This window comes from Pinus tabuliformis, chromosome 8 (genome assembly GCF_031772625.1).
Source record: "Pinus tabuliformis cultivar Carrire ecotype Pingquan chromosome 8, CPIR1, whole genome shotgun sequence".
Taxonomy (NCBI): domain Eukaryota; kingdom Viridiplantae; phylum Streptophyta; class Pinopsida; order Pinales; family Pinaceae; genus Pinus; species Pinus tabuliformis.
Genome location: NC_142294.1, coordinates 1,562,020,756 through 1,562,038,627, shown reverse-complemented (window position 1 = coordinate 1,562,038,627; position 17,872 = coordinate 1,562,020,756). Strand labels below are relative to the sequence as shown.

Genomic DNA, 17,872 nt, shown 5'->3' with positions numbered 1-17,872 from the left:
TGAACAATTCTTGGATGATACAAATGACAAAACATCCTTTCTATATATAGGAATCTAACGGGTCAAAATATAATCAAAGTCGACATAATAATAATAATATAATGGTAGAACAATAACAATAGTGGGCTTCTATGGGGCATAATAATAACAATATGGGGACAATAGGGGCACAATAATAACAATAAGGGCTACAATGACAATAATAATGGGGGAATCACTAGTATTATAGGGACCTAACATGCCCCTCTCCTTCAAAAAAGTGTTTTCCTCAACACTTGAGTAGTTCTGGATGCTTCTATATAAAATTCTCATCGTCCCATGTGGAATCTTCAGTGAGTAAGTTCTTCCACTTGATGAGATACTCCGAAATTGATTGATTTTGTAGTTGTTGAGTTCTTGTTTCTATGATTGCTTCAGTTTCCAATATGATTTTTCCTTCCTCGTCAAGTTCTAGCAATATTGTTTGAACTGGGAGCTTGTCACCTATAACCTTCTTTAAGCATGAAACATGGAAAACTGGGTGCACTCGAGAAGCTACAGGAAGCTCCAATTTGTATGCCATGGTACCTGTTATCACTCAGAATTCACCTCAAGGCTAAGCAAAGGCAATTCCGAGGTAACCACAAACCAAGCTTTTGATCTAGCATCTAGCCCTGCCAGACTAGAGAGGGCTCTCTCTTTGCCAACAAGATGTGGCTGCAATAAATGAATTTTTAGGCTAGCTATGGAGTATGGGGATTTGTTTGAAATTTTTTGGGTCGAAACAACAAGAGAAAGAACGATTGGGCTATGGAGTTGATGCCAATTTCTGCTGGCAAACTTGGGGCAAAGTAAGTGCCATGTTCAGCCAGATAGAAGATTGCAAATGTGAGAAGAATAGGGGAGAAATCTCGCTGCCCTGCAGGTATCAAACATGGGATGGATCTACAGTAGCAGCATTAGATGAAAGAGAAACACGAGGTTTCTCAATAGAGCATCTAGCAAAGGATGAATTTTGCAAAGACAACCATTACATCTAACAGCAAAATCATCATGAAAGGAGCATCATGGCATTGATGGATTCCAAGCATTTCACTTAGAGAATGTTGTAACACAAAATAGCAGAAAAGACATAATGTGTAAACGAATTTATGAGAAAAACATATTGGACATTTAAGCACCGTGATGGATCCCAGGCCTAAAGGGCAAAAACTACTTTATTATGATATTCAATAAAACTTTACACAATCCAAAATCCTCTTTCTGTTGCAAAAATCGAACCATTATCTTTTAAAAATAATCCTATACATATTAAATTACAAATCTATTTTTATTTCCTCAACATAGGAAATAAAAAAATTAAAAATAAAATCCTATCATAAAACTCTATTATAAACTAATTTGCAACTAAAATCCCAAACTATCTCAAGAACCATGAGAAATAGTTTTTGAAAACCCAAATTATGTGAAGGTTTGCCAAGTGGATTAACATCACTGTATCTGCTCCTTTAAGTGTGGAACCATATTCCACAAAATCTGCCTTTTGACTGCTGCCTTGCACCCGCCTGCATGAATTTTGGAGTTGTTTGATCGACCAGCTGTTCTTGTTCCTCCTTGGATTTTCTCTGACTGCCATTTGTACCCAGAATTCTGAAGCTATACAATAACTGTAATGTCATCCATACAAAGTCATACTCCAGCCATAACCGATATAATTAATTTCAGTACAAACATCGCGAGGATCATCAAATTTGGCAACCATATCAACCATCGTTTGATTGGAGATAAACTCCAAGATTCCATTACAAGCAATAGAAAGCGGTAGGGTCACTAGATAAATCCACTGCAACAAGATACTTTCCATCATCATTGAGTCGCATGTAAAATGCCTTAATATCTTTTGGATGGTTGTACACAATCACTGGCTTTTTAAATATCTCCTCTGTTAAATATCTTTGCTGCTCTGATGCTAAATCGATGCCCCACTCCACCTTGTTATCAAACTTCTTATCTGTAACCTTCTCTAGAAGTTGAACTGCTTTTGTGTAGGTAATGCGCGCAAATGGGGTATTTGCTACTAAACGAAGGTGATCTATAGTGCCCTTATCAAACATTTTTGACATGAATTCGATATCATCAAAACAGTTGTCAAGTAACCATTGACACGGGAATTTCACATAGTCTTCTGCGCAATTCATGTCATCCTCTAAATCTGCAAAGGAAATTTTAGGCTCAACCATCCAAAACTCCGCAAGATGCCTTGATCTATGAGAATTTTCAGCATGAAATGTTGGACCAAATGTGTACACACTACTAAGTGTGCAAGCATAGGTCTCAGCCTGAAGCTGACCACAGACGATCAAGAATGCTTGGTGAGTGAAGAAGTCCTGGGAAAAGTCGATCTTCCCATCTTTCTATGGGATTCCAGATTTCAATCTAAACCTTTCTTCCATCTTTAAGAGATGATCTTTAGACTTTCGAAGTTCAGATACTGCAGCAACAATTGCTACTTTATCAGCTTCACTGGCCTTCAGATTTGACACCCTATCGCCTTTCTCTTTAACAAGGAACTTGGTAGCTTCTAAATCAGCTTCAGAAGGTGGGGGACTTGCTTTCAATTCATGCTCTAGCCTATCTACCTCACTAAATAGTGTTGTAACTTGAAACATCTCCCTGGCACCCTTGCAATCACTTGTTGTAATAATAGGTGTATGGAAATTACAAAACCCATGATTCTGGAAAAACATATGTGTTGCATATGCAAGTGCATTACAAATTCAAGAAAGTGCGGAAATCGTGTTTGTTCTAGGTTGAAGATGCGTATATCTCCTCAAATATTCCATAGACAATTTTGTTTTTGCTATTGGATATTTAGGCTCAACAGTGCCCACTTCCAAAATCTTCTCAACCTTTAACTCAATCCTTTGCTTTGTCCCTTCAGATGGTTTCTTGAGCTCCCCTTCTACCATAATGCATGTACATGTTACTGTGAGATGGCTATGAGAAGCAAAAGAACAGTCCACCAACACTGGTTATCGTATTTTAAATAGTTCACCCCGCAATCAGGAAATGTCGCAGCGTCGATTTCCTCATGTCCCAAGGAATCTGGTTGTCTTTTTGCCCAAGTAATGAACTTCAGCTCAATTACGGGTACCTACAGAACTTCTTTTTTTAGAATGGCCCTACGCGCAGTGCCACAGTACTACGCGCGGTGCCACCTCCTTCGGTTGGCTTGATTAGGGGAAATCTCTGATGGCATTGATTGCATCGCTTCAGCAGCCACAATATCAGACATGCCTCATGACTCTCTGCAAATTGGAATTTTTTCTATATGTTCAGAAACTTTTCCTAAATTCAAGGGTAATTTGTCACCTCTGCCATTTTTTTTATCATAAGGAATGTTCTGGTTCCTAAGAAGATCTTGTGCCTCATCCAGATGTAACCTTCCTGAACGCCTGGAGACCTTAGCAGATTCTGACTTGCTCACCCCTTTAGATAAGGTAGCCTTTGCTCCTTGAACTTTGGTCGCCACTTTAATTTCTCGTTCATGTAGCACATCAGAAGGAATGGTCATGTTATAATCTAAACCACCTGAATTAGCTAGCTTTAGCAAGATCTGCAATAGAAGTTTGCTTTTGTCTTTTCCAATTTCAACATCCTTATTCTTTGGAACTAAAGCATCCTTCTTACCCTTATAAGATCTTCGGTTGATTTGCTTGGATTCTGTTTTGAATTTATCCTCCTGAGTTCTAGATGACGAAACAACCAAGCCAAAATCTGATATTTTAGGGTTCAGAGACTCATCCAACAGAATGTTTATGGCTTTGATGTTTGACTTGTGTTTATTATCGATGCAGGGGCACATGGGATTTGGTGCTGGTTGGTCTTCAACGATTCTTCCATTCATGCATTGTATGCATTTTCTTCATCAAAGCCTTCCCTATCACAATCTAGCCACGCTACTCATTATTTCTTGATGAGATAGTAAAAAATGTTTATGATAGATTTTATGATTGATAAACATTCAAATGTTGTGCAACATAATTACTTTCATGAAATTGACATAATTCTCATCCACTGGTAACCCTGCAACACTGAAGCAACCATGATCATCTTGTTTGCACTGCCAACCCTTTTGTATATAGTTTCAAAATCATTTCTAGGCGAGAGGTTATCACTGCAGAAAACTACCTTGTTGCTGCCCAATTTAAACAATAGCTGGTTGGGACAATAGTCGTCCCATCAAATGAGCAGCAATTTTCATTTGACCATATCTTCTGATCCAGGAGTCGGTTTTGGGAGTGTGATATACCTCTAGAAAGATTTTTCCAAGCTTCTCCTGATGAACATTCTTATGATATGTTTTGCGCTAAAGATCATGTGCTAAACATCTAACAAAATAGACATAATAAGAGCTCGTGTTGATCATTGAAGGAAGGCCAAGGACTGACTTTAACAGTGGCGCCATCTAGGATGGTAGCTCCTTAGAGGTGCCAAGAATCGTAGATCTCTGGGAACATGTAGATTAGTGCCTCATCCATTGGGCAATACAGTCAAACAACTGCAAAGGTGAATAGCTTATACCAACCAAAAACATAGATACACTACGACCTATACATAAACCAATACCGAAAGAAAATTGCTACCTCAGGCAGCTTATTTATTTACAAATCTACCCTACTCTGACGAAAATCAATAGATCAAGTGATGTTGTAATGCCAGATCAACCAATCAAGTAACTGTGACAAGGATGTTTCTTGGAAGTGTTTGAACCTGGATGCAACTGGAAATGCTGACAGCCATCCATGCACAATCTGAATATGGTTGTGTGAAAGACAATCTAACTTATCATTCAAACTGAAAAAATGCTCCATATATGCAACAATAGGATCAAAGAAATCAGACTCTGTTTGCTGCCCTAACTCCTCAACACAGACCTCCAACTACAAATTGTCAATGCAAGCATCCACGAATAGCCCTAATGTTTCTTGTTTTGAAGGAGGTAGATTTTCCAAGAACTTTTTGGGATCTCAGAATTCATGTGATTTAATTTGAACATCCAATAATTCAATCTCATTTTCTAATCTTTCAGCAATTAAACGAAGAAAACAATATTTACTTTAAGGTGTGAGCTGGATGGATTTCAAACTAAGAAACAATGATGTCAAGAAATTCTGATCAATCTGAAATTTTGCTAACTCATCCCTTAAAGTCAATAACATTTCACTAGATAACGGATTTGCCACATACCCTGTCATCGGTGATTACCATCAACGTTCTAAAATCTGGATTCTGGATTCGTTGGCAGTGAAGTCGCTTTGAAACTTTGAAGCTTGGGATCTTGAACAATGGAGTCATCAGGTGGATGATTTCAGCCTTCATATTTGTTTGACTGTTATCCACCATCAGCGATCAGATCTGCAACTTGAACGATATTTCCCGGAGAAGATCTGTCACCTCGTCCCCGGCAATGACGCCAATATGTTATCACTCAGAATGTACCTCAACGTTGATAAAAGGCAATTCCGAGGTAACCACAGACCAAGCTTTTAATCTGGCATCTAGCCCTGCCAGACCAGAGAGGGCTCTCTCTTTGCCATCAGGATGTGGCTACAATAAATGAAATTTTAGGCTAGCTATGGAGTATGGGGATTTGTTTGAAAGGTTTTGGGTCGAAACAACAAGAGAAAGGACGATTGGGCTATGGAGTTGATGCCAGTTTCTGCCGGCAAACTTGGGGCAAAGTAAGTGCCATGTTCAGCTAGATAGAAGATTGCAAATGTGAGAAGAATAGGGGAGAAAGACCACTGCCCTGCAGGCATCAAACAAGGGATGGATCTACAGTAGCAACGTTAGATGAAAGAGAAACATGAGGTTTCTCAATAGAGCATCTAGCAAAGGATGAATTCTGCAAAGACAACCATTACTTCTAACAGCAAAATCATCATGAAAGGAGCATCATGGCATTGATGGATTCCAAACATTTCACTTAGATAATGTTGTAACACAAAATAGCAGAAAAGACATAATGTGTAAATGAATTTATGAGAAAAACATACTGGACATTTAAGCACCGTGACGAATCCCAGGCCTAAAGGGCAAAAACTGCTTTATTATGATATTCAAACAAACTTTACACATTCCAAAAGCCTCTTTCTATTGCAAAAATCAAACCATTATCTTTTAAAAATAATCCTATATATACTAAATTACAAATCTATTTTTATTTCCTCAACATAGGAAATAAAAAGATTAAAAATAAAAGCCTATCATAAAACTCTATTATAAACTAATTTGCAACTAAAATCCCAAACTATCTCAAGAACCATGAGAAATAGTTTTTGAAAACCCAAATTATGTGAAGGTTTGCCAAGTGGATTAACATCATTGTATCTGCTCCTTTAAGTGTGGAACCATATTCCACAAACTCTGCCTTTTGACTGCTACCTTGCAACTGCCTTCACGAATTTTGGAGTTGTTTGATCGACCTGTTGTTCTTGTTCCTCCTTGGATGTTCTTTGACTACCATTTGTACCCAAAATTCTGCAAGCTATACAATAACTGTAATGTCATCCATAAAAATTCATACTCTAGCCATAACCGATATAATTAATTTCAGTACAAACATCGTGAGGATCATCAAATTTGGCAACCATATCAACCATCGTTTGACTGGAGATAAACTCTAAGATTCCATCACAAGCAATAGAAAGGGGTAGGGTCACTAGATAAATCCACTGCAACAAGATCCTTTCCATCATCATTGAGTCGCATGTAAAATGCCTCAATATCTTTTGGATGGTTGTACACAATCACTGGCTTTTTAATATCTCCTTCGTTAAATATCTTTGTTGGTCTGATGCTAAATCGATGCCCCACTCCACCTTGTTATCAAACTTCTTATCTGTAACCTTCTCTAGAAGCTAAATTGCTTCTGTGTAGGTAATGCGCGCAAATGGGGTATTTGCTACTGAACATCGGCGATCTATAGTGCCCTTATCAAACATTTTTGACATGAATTCCATATCATCAAAATAGTTGTCAAGTAACCATTGACACGGGAATTTCACATAGTCTTCTGCGCAATTCATGTCATCCTCTAAATCTGCAAAGGCAATTTCAGGCTCAACCATCCAAAATTCCGCAAGATGCCTTGATGTATGAGAATTTTCAGCACGAAATGTTGGACCAAATGTGTACACACTACTAAGTGTGCAAGCATAGGTCTCAACCTAAAGCTGACCAGAGACGGTAAAGAATGCTTGGCAAGTGAAGAAGTCCTGGGAAAATTCGATCTTCCCATCTTTCAGTGGGATGCCAGATTTCAATCTAAACCTTTCTTCCATCTTTAAGAGCTGATCTTTAGACTTCCAAAGTTCAGATGCTGCAGCAACAATTGCTGCTTTGTCAGCTTCGTTGGCCTTCAGATTTGACACCCTGTCGCCTTTCTCTTTAACAAGGAACTTGGTAGCTTCTAAATCAGCTTCAGAAGGTGGGGGGTTTGCTTTCAATTCATGCTCTAGCCTATCTGCCTCACTAAATAGTGTTGTAACTTGAAACATCTCCCCGGCACCCTCGCAATCACTTGTTGTAATAATAGGTGTATGGACATAACAAAACCCATGATTCTAGAAAAACGTATGTGTTGCATATGCAAGTGCATTATAAATTCGAGAAACTACAGAAATCATGTTTTTTCTATGTCAAAGATGTGTATAGCTCCTCAAATATTCCATAGACAATTTTGTTTTTGCTATTGGATATTTAAACTCAATAGTCCCCACTTCCAAAATCTTCTCAACCTTTAACTCGATCCTTTTCTTTGTCCCTTCAGGTGGTTTCTTGATCTCCCCTTCTACCATAATGCATGTACCTGTTGTTGTGAGATGGCTATGAGAAGCAAAAGAACAGTTCACCAACACCGGTTATCATATTTTAAATAGTTCACCCCCCAATTAGCAAATGTCACAACGTCGATTTCCTCGTGTCCCAAGGAATCTAGTTGTCTTTTTGCCCAGGCAAGGACCTTCTGCTCAATTACGGGTACCTACAGAACTTTGTTTTTTAGAATGGCCCTACGCGTAGCACCAAACCCAGGAGCACAGCGGCACCTCCTTCGATTGGCTTGATTAGGGGAAATCTCTGATGGCGTTGATTGCATCACTTCAGCAACCACAATATCAGACATGCCTGATGACTCTCTGCAAATTGGACTTTTTTCTATATGTTCAGAAACTTTTCCTAAATTCAAGGGTAATTTGTCACCTCTGCCATTTTGTTTATCATAAGCAATGTTCTAGTTCCTTAGAAGATCCTGTGACTCATCCAGATGTAACCTTCCTAAATGCCTGGAGACCTTAGCAGATTCTGACTTGCTCACCCCTTTAGATAAGGTGGCCTTTGCTCATTGAACTTTGGTCACCACTTCAATTTCTCGTTCATGTAGCACATCAGAAGGAATGGTCATGTTAGAATCTAAACCACCTGAGTTAGCTAGCTTTAGCAAGCTGTGCAACAAAAGTTTGCTTTTATCTTTTCCAATTTTTACATCCTTATTATTTGGAACTGAAGCATCCTTCTTATGCTTATAACATCTTCGGTTGATTTTCTTGGATTCTGTTTTTGACTTTATCCTCCTAAGTTCTAGATGACAGAACAACCAAGCCAAAATCTGATATTTTAGGGTTCAGAGACTCATCCAACAGAATGTTACTGGCTTTGATGTTTGACTTGTGTTTATTGTGGATGCAGGGCCGCATGGGATTTGGACCTGGTTGGTCTTCAACAATACTTCCATTCATGCATTGTATGCATTTTCTTCATCAAAGCCTTATCTATCACAATCTCGCCACGCTACTCATTATTTCTTGATGAGATAGTAAAAAAAATTTATGATAGCTTTTATGATTGATAAACATTCAAATGTTGTGCAACATAATTACTTTCATGAAATTGACAGAATTCTCATCCACTGGTAACCCTGCAACACTGAAGCAACATTGATCATCTTCTTTGCACCGCCAGCCCTTCTGTATACAGTTTCAAAGCATTTCTAGGCAAGAGGTTATCACTGTAGACAACTACTTTTTTGCCGCCCAATTTAAACAACAGCTGGTTGGGGCAGCAGTCGTCCCATCAAATGAGCATCAATTTTCATTTGACCATATCTTCTGATCTGAGAGCCAGTTTTGGGAGTGTGATACACCGCTGGAAAGCTTTTTCTGAGCTGCTCCTGATGAACATGCTTATGATATTTTTTGCATTGAATATCATGTGCTAAACATCTAATAAAATTTACATAGTAAGAGCTCATGTTGATCACTGAAGGAAGGCCAAGGACTGACTCTAACAGTACCAATATCTTTCAACACCTTGTACGGACCATAATACTCTGGAGATGATTTATTATCCTTCTTAGCTTGCTTGAGGGACATTTTTTTATATGGTTGTATTCGTAGGAATACCCAGTCACCTACATCAAAACTTATTTCGTTGTGATGTTGATTTTCCTGTTGTTTCATTCTATTATGCGCCAAAGTGAGGTTATCCTTTAAGAGTTGGAGAACTTGTTGTTGATGCTCCATGTGATCTTCCACTGCTTGAACCTTAGAATTTTCTCTTAAATATGATATGATGGACGGTGGATGATATCCATAAAGTGCCATAAATGGGGGCATTTTTGCTGCAGTATAGAAGGACGTGTTATACCACCATTCAACCAGAGGCAACCATTTGACCCATTATGCCTGTTTATCAGATGCAAAGAAATGAAGATATCCTTCCAAACATTTGTTTACTATCTCAGTTTTCCCATCAAATTGAGGATGATAAGATGAGCTATGAGATAACTGAGTACTAAGACAGGAAAATAATTTTGTCCAAAAATTTCCAGTGAAAATGGGATCGCTGTCGCTTATAACAATCTTTGGGTTTCCATGTAGTTGTTGAATTGTTTCCATAAATGCAGTAGAAATTGTATTGGCTTTAAATGGATGAGATAATGCACAAAAGCGTTCATACTTGGTAAGTTTTTCAACTACCACCATGATGACAGTCTTTCCTTTGGACTTCGGTAAACTTGTGATAAAATCCATTGAAACCTCCTCCCAACGTTGGCTTGGAATGGATAAAGGTTGTAATAGACCAGGGGTCTTAATTGTTTCAACTTTATTTTGTTGGCAAACCAAAAATCTTACCACAAACTTTTGAATATCCGATTTAAGGCCATCCCCAAAAAATTCCTTCTTAACCTTGTGGTAAGTTTTTAAAAATCTTGAGTGCCCTCCTAAGGGAGAGGTGTGCAATTCCATAAGAATCTTTTGTTTGAGTTGGGAATTCTTACATAGGTATAAGCGATATTTGTACCATAACGAATCATTTTTTCATCTAAATGTATCAGATGTATCGGGATCTTGTTGTAACTTTTGAATGAGTGCCCACACTTCTTTTTCATTCTTTCATTCATCCCTTGCTTCATTTATCCAATCTAGTTGGATAATAGAAATGGCGCAAACCAATGCTTCCACATCCTCATCCTTTCTTGAGAGTGCATCTGCCACAACATTATGCTTCCCTTTTTTGTAGATTATTTCAAAGTCATAACCCAACAAATTTTAGACCCATTTTTTCTAATCTTCTGAAGATAATCTTTGTTCTAAAAAGTATTTAAGGCTATCATGGTCTGTTTTTACCTTGAAGTGTCCTCTTATTAGGTAGGGTCGTCATTTTTTAAGTGCATGTAGTATTGCCAACATTTCCTTCTCATAATTAGCTTTGTGTAAATAATTTCCTTTGATTGGATGACTTTCGAAATCAATGGGTCTTTCTTCTTGCATTAAAACAACACTAATTCCATTTCCTTAGGCATCACATTCCACAATAAAGGTTTTTGTGAAGTCTGGCGTAGCTAAGACCGGTCCTTGGCACATTGCCTCTTTAAGATGTTCAAAGGCCTTCCTTGCTTCTAGAGTCCATGAAAATGCATCTTTCTTCAATAATGTTGTTAGAGGTGCTGTTATGCTCCCATAATTCTTAACAAACTTGCGATAATACCCTGTCAACCAGAGAAATCCTCACAAATTCTTTATGGATGTGGGGATTTTCCATTCCTTAATGGTTTTAATTTTTCTAGGGTCTACCTTAACACCATCACGAGATACAATATGACCCATATATTCCACCTCTTGCACTCAAAAGAAATATTTGGAGCTTTTTGCATATAATTGTTTCTCCCCCAATAGTTTGAGCACCTTGCCAACATGTTGAACATGATCCTTCCAAAACTTGTTGTAGATTAGTATATCATCAAAAAATACTACCACAAATTTTCTAAGGAAGGGTTTGAAAATGGAATTCATCAAACCTTGAAATGTAGAAGGTGCATTGGTAAGGCCAAAAGGCATGACCAAAAATTCATAATGACCCTCATGAGTTCTGAATGCTATTTTTGGAATGTCTTTAATCTTCATTATGATTTGATGATATCCTAAACGAATATCCAACTTGGTGAAGTAAATTGATCCATGCAATTCATCAATGACAGGAATGGGAAATTTATCTTTAATAGTGAGTTTGTTGAGCTCCCTGTAATTTGGACACATGCGCCATGATCCATCCTTCTTGTGCACCAATACTACTGGAGCAGAGAAAGAACTTTGATTAGGTTGAATTATACCAACCTCTAGCATTTCTGCAACCATACACTCAATTTCACTCTTTTGGGCATAGGGATATTTGTAAGGCTTGATGTTTGGAGGAACATTTCCTAGAATCAAACGAATATCATGATCATGATCAGGAATAGGTGGGAGGCCTTTGGGAGTCTCAAATACCTTGGAATGAATTTTTAAGACTTTTTGGACATCTAGATAAATAGAAGATTTCGATGTGGGAACCTCTAGTGAACATAATTGTGCAATTACGCCTCATTATTCTTTCTTTAGAAGCTTTGTCATTCTGTTAGAGTTGATTATCTTTCCCAATTTCCCTGCGATACCCCTTAATTCAACTTCCTTTCCTTCCGAAAAAAAATTACATGAAAATCTCTTGAAAATTAAAAGCTATTGTACCCAAGGATTGTAGCCATTGGACTCCTAGTACAACATCAACACCACCCATTGGAATGGAAAGCATTGGGCTATTCAATACATATTCTCCCATGGATAGCTTGATATTATGGCACTTTCCAGAGCAATTTATGGTTCCTCCACTTACAACCATAACTTGACACTCTGGTGTTGGATATAGGAAGCAATTCAATTCCTTTCCTATCTTACAATGAATAAAATTATGGGCACTTCCCGAATCAGTCAACACTATTACCTTTTTCTTACTAATATGTCCTTTTATCTTGATAGTTTGAGGAGTGGTAATTCCATCTAATGCATTACAAGATATGGTTGGATTCATTTCTTCTTTCTCTAGGGTTTTTTCCTGGTGTATATCCTCTTATTTTGATGTTTCTTGTTCGTTTTCTTCCTCCTCTTCACAATCTATGCAAAATAATTTCTTCTTAGCACACTTATGACCTTTAGTGTATTTGCTATCACAACTGTAACAAAGCCCTTTTGCTCTTTTTTCTTCCATATTTATAGTTGTGAGTGGTAGGCTTCCTTGTTGCCATAATTTTTCTTTCCATTTTTCTTGCCAACCTAAATGCCTTCTCCAATAAATCAGGTTCCCAAAGGAGAACCTCATGTTGGATGTTATCCTTTAAAGTGCCTATGAACACATTAATCCTATGATCCTCTGGAATATCTTTTACCCTTATATTCAATTTTTGGAAGTCCTCAATGTGCTCCATTATTGAAACCTTTTGTTTGATATTTATCAATTGGCTAAAAAAGGTGTTTCTTTTTGTATCCTCATAATGAGCTATCATTTCTTCCGTAAAAATTGCCCGTGATAATTTGTTTATGAGAGAAAAACCATCGATACCATATAAACTTATTTGGTTCCAAATATAAAGTTGCAATGCGTACCTTTTGTGTGTTTTTCACATTATGGAGATGGAAATATTGCTCCATTTGTAGTATCCATGTTATGGGATTCTTGCCATCAAACTTCCTCATATCGATCTTTGGAACATGGTGGGTCTTCAATCCAACATTAGAGTCTATGAAATCATGATTAACATTTCCTTTGTTCTCATCATGAGTTTCCTTTACTACCCTTTCGCCATTACTAAGCATTTCTTGTAGCAACTTTGTCAAATCTGTCTTCAAATTTTCCATGTTGCCTTTAAGTTTTTCTTCTATACCAACCATCTTAGCTTCCACGTCATTCATCTTAGCTTCCACACCTTTCTTTAAGCCATCCATCTTAGCTTCCATGTCTTTCTTTAAACCATCCATCTTAGCTTCCACACCATCCATCTTATCTTCCATGCCTTTTTTTAAACCATCCATCTTAGCTTCTGCTACTTTTTTTGAGAGTTAATTTTGTTGCACTTGGTCTCATAATTTTGATATATCATGTTGCATTTCTTCCTCTTCTTCATGAGTCATGCTAGATATTTCAAGTTGCTTACTATGTGTTTCCATTTTCTTTCTTTGGGGCATCAATTAATGATAATTATGATTCATTGTGCCCTTTTAATTCCTTCAAACTAATTTTTAAAACCGAACTTATGCAAAATTTTGAAAAAACTACACACCTTTTCTTACTTTGTAGGAGCTCGATATTGAATCTGTTGTATCTCTGTAATTTCAGATCTTCAAGGTCTGAAATTGTGTCCTATGGTAGCCCTCTGAGTCCTATTTCCAACCCCACAAGTCTGATCAAGATTGGATTCTCCAAGGAATAGTTATGCCAAATATCCCACGATGTCCTGATTATAGACTAGTTCAGTAGAGTGAACTTGTATGAAGTTCCACATGTCACGGTTTCGACCTTAGGACCTAAAACCATTACAAAGAAAACTACAGGTCATTCTCTTTCTATAACGTTTTACAAAATTTCAATCTGATGCTCAGAGAGAAAGTTATGACAATTTTCCCCAGGTCACATGTTTGAGATATAATTCGGGAGCCTGCAAAAACCCTAACTTCCTTGGATCCTATCTCTTCAAATATAGTCATAAAAGATATGAAATTTGGACCCTAGGTTCATCGATATTTCGTCTCAAATGGGTTTTAATTTCAAATTCTGAAACATCGTAGAAAAAATGTTATAGCAAAAATTCCAAGATGACCTGCTTGGAGCAGCGAAAGCCTAGAATCCAAAGGCTTTATTACCAAATGTTTTGTAACTAGCTCACAAAATAGAAGAAAAGATAGAACAACGACTTCAAAATCAGCCTCTTCTAGGGGGAAACCTCTTTTACATTACATAAATGAACAATTCTTGGATGACACAAATGACAAAACCTACTTTATGTATATAGGAGTCTAAGGGGTCACAATATAATCAAAGCCGACATAACAATAATAATATAAGGGCACAACAATAACAATAGTGGGCTTCTATGGGGCACAATAATAACAATAAGGGATACAATGACAATAGCAATGGTGGAATCACTAATATTATAGGGACCTAACACTTAGGTCAGCTGAGACTGCGCATTACGCAATCCCAGTTACCAAGGCTCAGGACTGGCTCCTGAAACTGCGCAGTGCATAGATGGATCCAATCCTTAATAGCCTTTGTGCAATTCCTGGATCCAAGGCAGAGTCTTGAGATCCAGAAATGCGCAATTCATGTCTGAGAAGAGCTAGATCCGGGCCAAGGAAGCTTAGATCCACCCAGTGGCAACATGAAAATGAGCATATCAGAAAGTAGAAGTGAAGGTGGGTGCAGATCTTAGTGAATGATGATGCATGCAAAAAAAAACAAGTGTAGAAATCAATCAAAATGAATAACAATGAATCAAGTGGAGAGGATCACAGCAACAACGACAGTTAGTGCAAAAACAAGGTTATGTATGCAACAGTTGGGAAAGGAAATGCAAAACTTAAAACTTCACTTCTAAAAGCTAAAACAAATCAAAATTCCAGTGGTTGTTCAATAAAACGGGTAAAACAACACTCTCACAAGCCAAGCAAGCAAAAGCGAGAGAAAAAATAGTGAAAGACTAGAAAAGCAAGACTTACTTGGAAAAATTGCAACGACTATGCCGAAGTTTCCTAGATCTCTTCCAGAATGCAAGAGCTCCAAGATCGAATGTAAAAATGAGCTCTGGTGGCTTCCATTAAATATGTTTGGTTGATTTAGGGTTTATGACATGAAGGCCAAAAATCTAGGAAGAAGCGACACTTGGAGGTAGTTTCCAAAAACAAATCAAGTGTAACTCTGATTGCTAAAAATATATCCCTATTTTTTAGGGATGATTTCGCTTTTTTATTTTTCTGGAAAAAGTTTTCATGCATGCACAGAGAGATTGCGTAGTTACCGGGGAAACTAGACAACTCACTAGCTCATGCATTGGGTAGTGCTGAGGGAAATCTTCTGTGCAATTCCTCAACTGAGTGGCCTAGGCTAGCTCTCATGCTATGCATAGTTTCCCAGCTGAAGGCAAGTTGTAAGTTGTCTCTACGTAGTTTTGGAGCCGAAGGCTCACTGCGGGCTTGGACTGTGCAATTCCTAGACTGAAGGTTGGTTTCCCTCAAGGATTGTGCAACTCACTAAGGAAAGCCTAGAACGGGGTTGAAACCAAGTCAATAGCTCATCTTGCGGATTAGACAACAAAGCAAGTTAGAAAACACAAGCCGTAAGCAAAATATAAAACTCAATTAAAGCACAAGTACCTGGGTCAGTGTCTGATGAGCTATTGTGATTTGAGGAGGGAGGCTCCAAAACGAAGCATAAGCAAAATTTTGGAGGGTGGTTGTACTCGCCATAACATTGGCGAAACACTGGTAGAACTCCAACTCTCTGTATGGACCTTGTCTTGTGTAAAGCGAGTCTAACTCTTCCGGAAGTATTGTTCAATTCCTTGATCGTCATGGTTTCTTCACTAGCTTGAGTTAAAGATATAGTTCCTATCCTTCTCTTGATCGACAACACACATACCAAGCCAATTCAACTAAGTTGTTTTTATTAGGGATTAGGGGTATATTGATGCACAAGTAATATAGACTGACAGAGTTTTAGTTTCATCTCTGGTGTTGCTCCGCTGCCAACAGGTCTCGACAATACCCTGACGAATTCACTTCAGGAACACAAGCATTGCTCTACTACCAGCGAGCCTGGACAATACCTCGAGGGAGTTGCTTCACCTCTCTACACAAGAAGCCTTTCTCTTCTTTTGCCTTTATTGTTTTCCATTTCATTTTTTTATTTTTCAAAGAACTGTGCATAATCACTTATTTATTTAATGAGGTGGAAGAGGGATCCTGACTTATTGAGAGCAGAAGAGGTTGTCCCTTCAGAGAAGGATGTTTATATATACCTCTTACCTACTTGTTGAGGTTTTCCCCCTCATATTACTCTACTTGATTAAGTTGACAAGGGTTAACCGAATATAGAAAACTGATTAGAGTAGGCGGTACTAGTTAAAAGTGCAAGCGTTGTGATTTCACCAATAACTCACTTTGAAAGGAACGTATTTTCCATCAGGGTATCATCGAATAAAAGAAACACAAGATCTTCATAAAGAGAGGGAATAGACAGATAACCAAATGTTGATAGTTGTACAAGTCCTCTTGTATTTAACCTTGCTTGTCACAAGAATCCAAACATGGTTTCATGGGGAAACTAATCCTACGAGTGAATAAACAAATAGACAAGCAAAGGAAAGAAGTAAAAAGAAGCAAAACAAGTAATCATAAGCAAACACTATTCCTACTCCTAAGCTAAGCATAACATGGGCCAACTCACGTGAAGTGATATTTTCAATGCAGCCACTGGAGCATTGGTTAGGCACCTATACTACTAGTGTAACCCTTTATTGTTATTAGTACAACCCACTTATTATATTGATGTACCCATGTAGTGCCCATATTGTTACTATTGTACCCCATAGAAGCCCAGTATTGTTATTATTGTGCCCTTACATTATTATTGTTATGTCGGCTCTGATTATGTTATGACCCCTTAGACTCCTATATACAGAAAGGAAGTCTTTTCATTTGTATCATCGAATAATTGTTCATTTATGTAATGTCAAGGAGGTTGCCCCCTCGAAGAGGCTGAATTCTAAGGCGTTGATCTATCTTTTCTATCTTTTCTTGAGCTGGTTTCATAACATTTGGTATCAGAGCTTTGGATTCTAGGGTTTCGCTGCTCCAAATAGGTCATCGTGGCATGTTCGCTATAACTTTTTTTCTGTGATGTTTCAGAAGTCGCAAAAAAAACCTATTTGAGAAGAAATCACTTTGAACCTTGGGTCCGAATTTCAGAGCTTTTCGCGCGATATTTGCGGAGATATGATCTGAGGAAGTTGGTCTTTTTGCAGACTCCTGAATTACATTCAAAACATGTGACCTGGGGAAAATCGTCATAACTTTCTCTCTGGGAATCAGATTGAAATTTCGTAAGAAGGTACAGAAAGAGGACGGGCTGTAGTTTCTTGTATATCTTTTTTAGAGCCAAAAGTCAAAAAATTGACACATGGCACTTCATACAAGTTCGCTCTTCTGGAAAGGTCTATAATCAGGTCATCTTGGGAGATTGTGCATAACTCTTTTTTGGAGAATCCAATTTGGATCAGACTGGTGGCATTGGAAAGAGGACACAAAGGGATACTACAAGCAGCAATTTCAGAACTTAAATATCTGTAAGTACAGAGTTACAGTCGTTTCAAGATCGAGGTCCTAAAATCAAGAAAAAGCAAGATGAGGAAGTTTGATGGCAAGGATCCGGTAAATTGGATACTTCAGATGGAGCAATATTTTGATCTACATGGTGTACCACTATTACAAAAGGTATGTATTGCATCTTCATATTTAGATCC

At 37.9% G+C, this 17,872-nt stretch overlaps 2 pseudogenes; both read right to left on the bottom strand.

The window, feature by feature from the left end:
- Window positions 1–1,781: 1,781 nt before the first annotated feature.
- Window positions 1,782–3,886, bottom strand: LOC149241937 (asparagine--tRNA ligase, cytoplasmic 1 pseudogene; annotated as a pseudogene).
- A 626-nt stretch (window positions 3,887–4,512) lies between these two features.
- The window catches only part of LOC149241936 (asparagine--tRNA ligase, cytoplasmic 1-like), a 47,374-nt pseudogene continuing 34,014 nt past the window's right edge, over window positions 4,513–17,872 (bottom strand).